Genomic DNA, 9309 nt, shown 5'->3' with positions numbered 1-9309 from the left:
ATCATATTTATTGAGCGCTTACTGTGTGCAGAGCACTGTACTAAGCGCTTGGGAAGTACAAGTCGGCAACACACAGGGACAGTCCCTACCCAACAGCGGGCTCACAGTCTAGAAGGGGGAGACAGAGAACAAAACCAAACATACTAACAAAATAAAATTATAAAATAAATAGAATAAATATATACAAGTAAGATAAATAAATAAATAGAGTAATACATATGTACAAACATATATACATATATACAGGTGCTGTGGGGAAGGGAAGGAGGTAAGATGGGGGGGACGGAGAGGGGGACGAGGGGGAGAGGAAGGAAGCACAGAAACTTCTGTGAGGCACAGAGAAGTGAAGTGACTTGTCCCAGGTCACACAGCAGACATGCGACAGTGCTGGGATTAGAACCCAGGTCTTTCTGACCCCCAGGCCCAAGCTCTATCTACAAGCGCTTAGAACAGTGCTTTGCACATAGTAAGCACTTAATAAATGCCATCATTATTATTACAAGGCCATGCTGCTTTTCAGGGTTTGCAAGTTCTAAATAAACACCATTATTAGAAGGGGAGGGGGGCTGGTTCAACCTCCGCAGCATCGCTAAAATCCACGCTTTCCTCTCCATCCACACTGCTACTACGTTAATCCAATCATTTATCCTCTCCTGATTTGATTACTGTATCAGCCTCCTTGCTGTCTTCCTAACTTTCTGTCTCTCCTTACTCTAGTCCATACTTCGCTCTGCTGCCCGGATCATTTTTCTACAAAAACGTTCAGGCTGTTTCCCCCACTTCTCAAGAACCTCCAGTGGTTGCCCATCTACCGACAGCTCAAACTCAAACTCAAACTCAAACTCCTCACTGTTGGCTTTAAAGCCCTCAATCACCTTGCCCTCTCCTACCTCACCTCGCTACTCTCCTACTCCAATCCAGTTTCACTCCTCTAGTGCCAACTTTCTCACTGTACCTCGATCTGGTCTATCTCGCCATTGACCTCCTGCCCACATCCTGCCTCTGGCCTGGAACGCCCTCCCTTCTCATGTCCAACAGACAACGACTTTCCCCGCCTTCAAAGTCTTTTCGAAGGCCCATCTCCTCCAAGAGGCCTTCTCTAAGTCCAACTTTCCTCTTCTCCCACTCCTTTCTGCATCGCCCTGACTAGCTCCCTTTATTCATCCCCTCCCAGCCACACAAAACCTATGCATATACCTACAATTTGTTTATATTAATGTCCACCTCCCCCTCTAGGTTGTAATTTCATTGTGGACAGGGAATCTGTCTGTTACATTGTACTGTCCCAAGAGCTTAGTACATGGTAAGTACTCAATAAATACAATGGACAGACTAATCGACTGAAAGGGAGATGAAAAGGAGTAAAGGGTGAACGAGAGGAGGAAGGGACCACACCTGCTTTCCTGTTAGAACCAAGTGGTATGAAAAATGCTTTCTACCTCCCAAGCAAAAACTCTTCCCTCCAAAATCATTTCCTGGCCTGGTGTCTTCTCCACCCACCCACCCATCCACAAACCAAAAAACAAGGAGACAGGTCCCAGCTTCCATTCTGGGATGTTTAGCTCAACCCCCAGGTCTGGACGTGGAAATTCAGAGCGTAAGCGAATGTTGTTTGTCTTTGCGTACCCGTGATATGATTGTGTATTTGTGGAGGTGGGTCACTGGTATGCTTGTCTTTGCGATCATTTTGTGCATCTGCTTGGTTGTCTGTCTCTGGGTCTGAGAGCTTTTGGGGGTAAATTTGTGCTTGAGTGTGTCTCTAGGTGTCTCTGTGTTCGTATGGGTCTTGATGTCCGTGTGTGTCTAGGTGTTTTGGTGGCAGATCACTGCTCTCCCTATCTTCAAAGCCCTTCTGAAATCACATCTCCTCCAGGAGGCCTTCCCTGATTAATCTTTTTTTTTTAAATAGTATTTGTTAAGTGCTTAATACGTGCCAGGCACTGTACTCAGCACTGGGTAGATACACCTAATCAGGTTGGACACAGTACATGTCCCACATGGGGCCCACATTCTTAATCCCCACCCCACCCTCTTTCCTGACTTTTCTGCCAAATCAGCATTTCCAAAACACCTACATCCCCTTCCACGACATTTATATATATCTATATTTCAACGCCCATTGCATCTGTAATGTTTTTTGTGTCTGTCTCCCCTGCTAGATTGTAAACTCCTCCAGGGCGGCTCACATCTACAATTCTGTTCTTTTCTCTCAGGGGATGATTACTGTGCTTGGCAGGTGCTCAGTGCAAATGATTGACTGACAGAAAATAATAATAATAACTGTGGTATCTGTTAAGTGCTTACTATGTGCCCGGCACTGTACTAAGCGCAGAGGTAGATACAAGCAAATTGGGTTGGACACAGTCCCTGTCCCACACAGGGCTCCTAATCTCAATCCCCATTTTAATAACAATAGTAATAATAATAATGGTACTTATTAAGTGCTTACTATGTGCCCAGCACTGTACTAAGTGCAGAGGTAGATACAAGCAAGTTGGGTTGGACACAGTCCCTGTACCACATAGGGCTCCTAGTCTCAATCCCTATTTTAATAACAACAACAACAACAACAATAATAATAATAGTACTTGTTAAGCACTTACTATGGGCCTAGCACTGCTCTAAGCACTGGGGTAAATACAAGTTAACCAGGTTGGACCCAGTCCCTGCCCCACACCGGGCTCACACTCTTCATTCATTCATTCAATCGTATTTATTGAGCGCTTACTGTGTGCAGAGCACTGGACTAAGCGCTTGGGAAGTACAAGTTGGCAACAGATAGAGACGGTCCCTACCCAACAGTGGGCTCACAGTCTAGAAGGGGGAGACAGAGAACCAAACCAAACATATTAACAAAATAAAATAAATAGAATAAATATGTACAAATAGAGTAATAAATACGTACAAACATATATATATGTATGTATATGTATATATGTATGTATATATATGTATACATACGTACAAACATATATATGTATGTATATATGTATATATATGTATATATGTATGTATATATATGTATATATATACATCTCTTATCCCTCAGTTTTTACAGATGAGGTAACTGAGAACCAGAGAAGTTAGATAACTTGCCCAAAGTCACACAGCAGACAAGGGGCGAAGCTGGGATTAGAACTCAGGTCCTCTTGACTCCGAGGCCCATCCTCTCTCCACTGGGCCACGCCAACCTCTCATGGATCTGGATGTCTCTGTGGTGAGTCTGTAGGGAAAAAGACATTTCCTCCCTCAGGTGAGAGGCGGAGCGTTCAGCCCAGAGGAGGCGGCCGGACCGGCTTTGTGCTAAGCACAGCTGGACTAACCGGCTGCCCATCAGGCGACCGACTGGGAGGAGCTGAATAATAATAATCATAATAATAATAATAATAATAATAATAATAATAATAATAATAATAATAATAATAGTATTGGCACTATGTGCCAAACACGTAGAAAGTGCAATTCAGCAACAGAGGCAAGCTTTGCCCACAATTGGCTCACAGTCTAGAAGGGGGAGACAGGCATCAAAACAAATAAACAGGCCTCAATAGCATCAGTATAAGTAAATAGAATTATAGATATGTACATATATACACAACTGCTTTGGGACGGGGGTAGAGCAAAGGGAGCGAGTTGGGGCGAAAGGGAGAAGAGGGGGAGCAGAGGGAAAGGGGGGCTTAGTCATCATGAGAAGCAGCAGGGCGTAGTTGATAGAGCACAGGACTGGGAGTCAGAAGGTTATGGGTTCTAATCCCGCTCCGCCACTTGACTGCTGTGTGACCTTGGGCAGGTCACTTCACTTCTCTGGGCCTCAGTTACCTCATCTGTAAACTGGGGATTAAGACGGTGAGCCCCATGTGGGCCAACCTGACTACCTTGTATCTACCCCAGTGCTTAGAACAGTGCTTGGCACATAGTAAGCGCTTAACAAATACCAAAATTATTATCATTTTACAGATGACTGAAAGCTCACCTCCTCCAGGAGCCCTTCCTGGACTAAGCTCCCCTTTTCCTCTGCTCCCCCTCCCCTCCCCATTGCTCCTCTGCTCTACCCTCCTCCCCACCCCACAGCACTTGTGTGTACATACATATTTATAATTCTATTTATTTTATAATAATAATAATAATAATAATAATAATAGTATTTGGTAAGTGCTTACTATTAAGGAGAAGCAGTGTGGCTCGGTGGAAAGAGCCCGGGCTTTGGAGTCCGAGGTCCTGGGTTCAAATCCCACCAATTGTCAGCTGGGTGACTTTGGGCAAGTCACTTCCCTTCTCTGGGCCTCAGTTCCCTCATCTGGAAAATGGGGGTGAAGACTGTGAGCCCCCCGTGGGACAACCTCATCACCTTGTATCCTCCCCAGCGCTTTGAACAGTGCTTTGCACATAGCAAGCGCTTAACAAATGCCATTAATAATAATAATAATAATAATAATATGTGCCAGGGGTAGATGTAAGGTAAACAGGTTGTCCCACATGGGGCTCACAGTCTTCATCCCCATTTTACAGATGAGGGAACGGAGGCACAGAGAAGTGACGTGGTTTGCCCGGGATCAGAACCCATGACCTCTGACTCCCAAGCCCGGGCTCCTGATGCTAGGCCATGCTGCTTCTCTATTTTATTCATGATGTGTATGTATCTATAATTTTATTTGTTTATATTGATGCCACTGATGCCTGTTCACTTGTTTTAATGCCTGTCTCCCCCCTTCGAGACTGTGAGCCAGTTGTGGGCAGGGATTGCATCTCTTTGTTGTTGAATTGTACTTCTCAAGCACTTAGTCCAGTGCTCCGCACCCAGTAAGCGCTCGATAAATACGACTGAATGAATGATGAGATGAGGTAACTGAGGCCCAGAGAAGGGAAGTGACTTGCCCAAAGTCACACAAGCTGACAAGCGGCGGAGGCAGGATTAGAACCCACAACCCCAGCCTCCCAGCCCGTGCTCTTTCCACAGAGCCAAGCCGAGAAGCAGCGTGGCTTAGTGAGAAGCAGCGTGGCTCAGTGGTAAGAGCCCAGGCTTGGGAGTCAGAGGTCGTGGGTTCTAACTCTGACTCCACCACTTGCCTGCTGTGTGACTTTGGGCAAATCACCTCACTTCTCTGGGCCTCAGTGATCTCATCATCTGTAAAATGGGGATGAAGACTGTGAGCCTCATGTGGGCAACCTGATGACCCTGTATCTCCCCCAGCACTTAGAACAGTGTTTGGCACGTAGTAAGCGCTTAACGAGTACCATTATTATTATTATTATTATTAGTCCAGTGCTCTGCACCCAGTAAGCGCTTGCTTGAATGAATGAATCAATCAATCAATCAATCAATCGTATTTATTGAGCGCTTACTATGTGCAGAGCACTGTACTAAGCGCTTGGGAAGTACAAATTGGCATCACATAGAGACAGTCCCTACCCAACAGTGGGCTCACAGTCTAAAAGGGGGAGACAGAGAACAGAACCAAACATACCAACAAAATAAAATAAGTAGGATAGAAATGTACAAGTAAAATAAATAAATAAATAGATAAATAGAGTAATAAATATGTACAACCATATATACATATATACAGGTGCTGTGGGGAAGGGAAGGAGGTAAGACGGGGGGATGGAGAGGGGGACGAGGGGGAGAGGAAAGAAGGGGCTCAGTCTGGGAAGGCCTCCTGGAGGAGGTGAGCTCTCAGCAGGGCCTTGAAGGGAGGAAGAGAGCTAGCTTGGCGGATTGGCAGAGGGAGGGCATTCCAGGCCCGGGGGATGACGTGGGCTGGGGGTCGATGGCGGGACAGGCGAGAGCGAGGTACAGTGAGGAGATTAGTGGTGGAGGAGCGGAGGGTGCGGGCTGGGCAGTAGAAGGAGAGAAGGGAGGTGAGGTAGGAGGGGGCGAGGTGATGGAGAGCCTTGAAGCCCAGGGTGAGGAGTTTCTGCTTGATGCGCAGATTGATCGGTAGCCATTGGAGGTTTTTGAGGAGGGGAGTAATATGTCCAGAGCGTTTCTGGACAAAGATAATCCGGGCAGCAGCATGAAGTATGGATTGAAGTGGAGAGAGACACGAGGATGGGAGATCAGAGAGAAGGCTAGTGCAGTAGTCCAGACGGGATAGGATGAGAGCTTGAATTAGCAGGGTAGCGGTTTGGATGGAGAGGAAAGGGCGGATCTTGGCAATGTTGCGGAGCTGAGACCGGCAGGTTTTGGTGACGGCTTGGATGTGAGGGGTGAATGAGAGAGCGGAGTCGAGGATGACACCAAGGTTGCGGGCTTGTGAGACGGGAAGGATGGTAGTGCCGTCAACAGAGATGGGAAAGTCAGGGAGAGGACAAGGTTTGGGAGGGAAGACAAGGAGCTCAGTCTTCGACATGTTGAGCTTTAGGTGGCGGGCGGACATCCAGATGGAGATGTCCTGAAGGCAGGAGGAGATGCGAGCCTGGAGGGAGGGGGAGAGAGCAGGGGCAGAGATGTAGATCTGGGTGTCATCAGCGTAGAGATGATAGTTGAAGCCGTGGGAGCGAATGAGGTCACCAAGGGAGTGAGTGTAGATTGAGAACAGAAGGGGACCAAGCACTGAACCTTGGGGAACCCCCACAGTAAGAGGATGGGAGGGGGAGGAGGAGCCTGCAAAAGAGACTGAGAAAGAACGACCGGAGAGATAAGAGGAGAACCAGGAGAGGACGGAGTCTGTGAAGCCAAGGTCAGATAACGTGTTGAGGAGAAGGGGGTGGTCCACAGTGTCAAAGGCAGCTGAGAGGTCGAGGAGGATTAGGACAGAGTATGAGCCGTTGGATTTGGCAAGCAGGAGGTCATTGGTGACCTTTGAGAGCGCAGTTTCCGTGGAATGAAGGGGACGGAAGCCAGACTGGAGGGGGTCGAGGAGAGAGTTGTTGTTGAGGAATTCTAGGCAGCGCGTGTAGACAACTCGTTCAAGGAGTTTGGAAAGGAATGGTAGGAGGGATATGGGACGATAACTAGAAGGTGAGGTGGGGTCAAGAGAGGGTTTTTTTAGGATGGGAGAGACATGGGCATGTTTGAAGGCAGAGGGGAAGGAACCAGTGGAGAGTGAGCGGTTGAAGATGGAAGTTAAGGAGGGGAGAAGGGATGGAGCGAGAGATTTCATAAGATGAGAGGGAATGGGGTCAGAAGCACAGGTGGCCGGAGTAGCACTTGAGAGGAGGGAGGAGAGTTCCTCTGAGGATACCGCTGGGAAGGATGGGAGAGTAGCAGAGAGTGTTGAGAGCCGGGGGGTTGGAGAAAGGGGGGAAGAGACTTTGGGGAGGTCGGACCTGATGGATTTAATTTTGTTAATGAAGTAGGAGGCCAGATCGTTGGGGGTGAGGGAAGGAGGAGGGGGAGGAACCGGGGGCCTGAGAAGGGAGTTGAATGTACGGAAGAGCTGGCGGGGGTGATGGGCATGGGTGTCAATAAGGGAGGAGAAATAGTTTTGTCTGGCAGAAGAGAGGGCTGAGTTAAGGCAGGAAAGGATAAACTTGAAGTGAACGAGGTTGGCATGGTGTTTAGACTTTCGCCAGCAGCGTTCAGCAGCTCGAGCATAAGAGCGAAGGAGGCGGACAGTGGCAGTGATCCAGGGCTGTGGGTTAGTGGTGCGAGAGCGGCGAAGGGAAAGGGGAGCGAGCGAGTCTAGCTGAGTAGAAAGGGTAGAGTTGAGAGCAGTAATCTGATCATCAAGACTGGGTAGAGAGGAGAGGGTGGCGAGGTGGGGTGTGAGGCGCTCCGAAAGATGGGTGGGGTCCAGAGAGCGGAGATCTCTGTGAGGGAGTAATACGGATTTACAGGGGAAAGGAGTGTGAGTGAGGAGGCAGGTGAGAAGATTATGATCAGAGAGAGGGATCACAGAGTTGGTGAGGGTGGACACAGTGCAGCGGTAGGAGATGATGAGGTCGAGGGTATGACCAAGTTGGTGAGTGGGTGAGGTGGGGTGGAGGAAGAGGTTGGCAGCGTCAAGGAGAGATAGAAGGCGGGCGGCAGAGGAGTCGTTAGGGATATCCATGTGGATATTGAAGTCTCCGAGGATCAGAGTGGGCATGGAGAAGGAGAGAAGGAATGTGAGGAAGGGGTCAAAGTCGTTAAAGAAGTTGGAAGTGGGGCCCGGAGGGCGGTAGATGACGGCTACAAGAATCTGGAGGGGGTGGTAGAGGCGAATAATGTGGGCTTCAAAGGAAGGGAAGGAAAGGGAAGGGGGAGGAGGGATAGTGCGAAAGCGACATTGGGGGGCGAGAAGGAAACCGACACCTCCTCCTTTTCCGGTGAGTCTGGGGGAGTGGGAGAAGAAGAGGCCTGCACTGCAGAGAGCAGCAGAAGAGACCGTGTCGTCCGGCGACAGCCATGTTTCAGTTAGGGCGAGGAGGAGTAGAGAACTGGAAAGGAAAAGGTCCAGGATGAAAGGGATCTTACTTAAAACGGAGCGGGGGTTCCAGAGGCCACACTTGGCATCAGCTGTCGAGGGTGGGGAGGGAGGGGGAAGGGTGCGAGGGGTGGGTAGGGTTTGGATTGGGATGAGTTGGCGGGGGCCTGGGCGGGGAGAGTGGGAAGGGGGGTGGCGATGGGAAAGGAGAACTGGGATGGGGTGGGGACGGGGAGAAGGGGAGGAGGGGGGCTGGGAGGGAGAAGCGGAGGACCTGCGCTGGTACAGAGGAATCCTTGGTAGGGGTTGAGGGGGAGCGGTCTTGGTGGGTGAGAGGGAGGGAAACAGCTGGGTGGGAGAGGGGAAGGGGAAGGTGAGGAATGGGAATGGCAGTTGGGAGCAAGGGAACTGAAAGTTCATAGTGAGGTCAGCAGGGCGAGTGACAGTACCGCGGGGGGTTAACAATTGAGATGCAGAAGCAATAAAACAGTAGCAATGATAAAAGTAGGCGATGGCATCACAGGGTGTAGTTGAGCAATCAATATGCTATGGCAATAATAGAATTGGCAGACAATGATGCCACAGAGAGCAGATACAAACTATTAAGAGCTGGAGTAGGGTGGGCCAGTTAAGGGGGGTCAGGGAGCAGAGATACCTGGGGAGGGGAGCGAACAGTCAACTAGCATGGGAGGGCTGAGGAGGTGTGAATGAGGTTGTCGTTAATGTAACATGTAACATGGTGCTAACATGGTGCTAACAAGGTGCTAACAAGGGCTTTTTACCTGGGGGCGGGGGGAGAGTCAGTCAGGACCGGACCGGGAAGGTGGGGGGGGGATGAGGGGCACTTTACGGAAGGCCTCCGAAGTGGGGGGGTGGAAGCAGGGGGGGCGTCCGTGGGGGCGCTGAGATGGCGGGAGGGTGGGCGGGCGGGCCTCTCGGGAACGGAGTCCCGGGCGTCAAT

The sequence above is a fragment of the Tachyglossus aculeatus genome, chromosome 18 (genome assembly GCF_015852505.1).
Source record: "Tachyglossus aculeatus isolate mTacAcu1 chromosome 18, mTacAcu1.pri, whole genome shotgun sequence".
Classification (NCBI taxonomy): Eukaryota; Metazoa; Chordata; class Mammalia; order Monotremata; family Tachyglossidae; genus Tachyglossus; species Tachyglossus aculeatus.
This window is presented reverse-complemented; position numbering follows the sequence as displayed.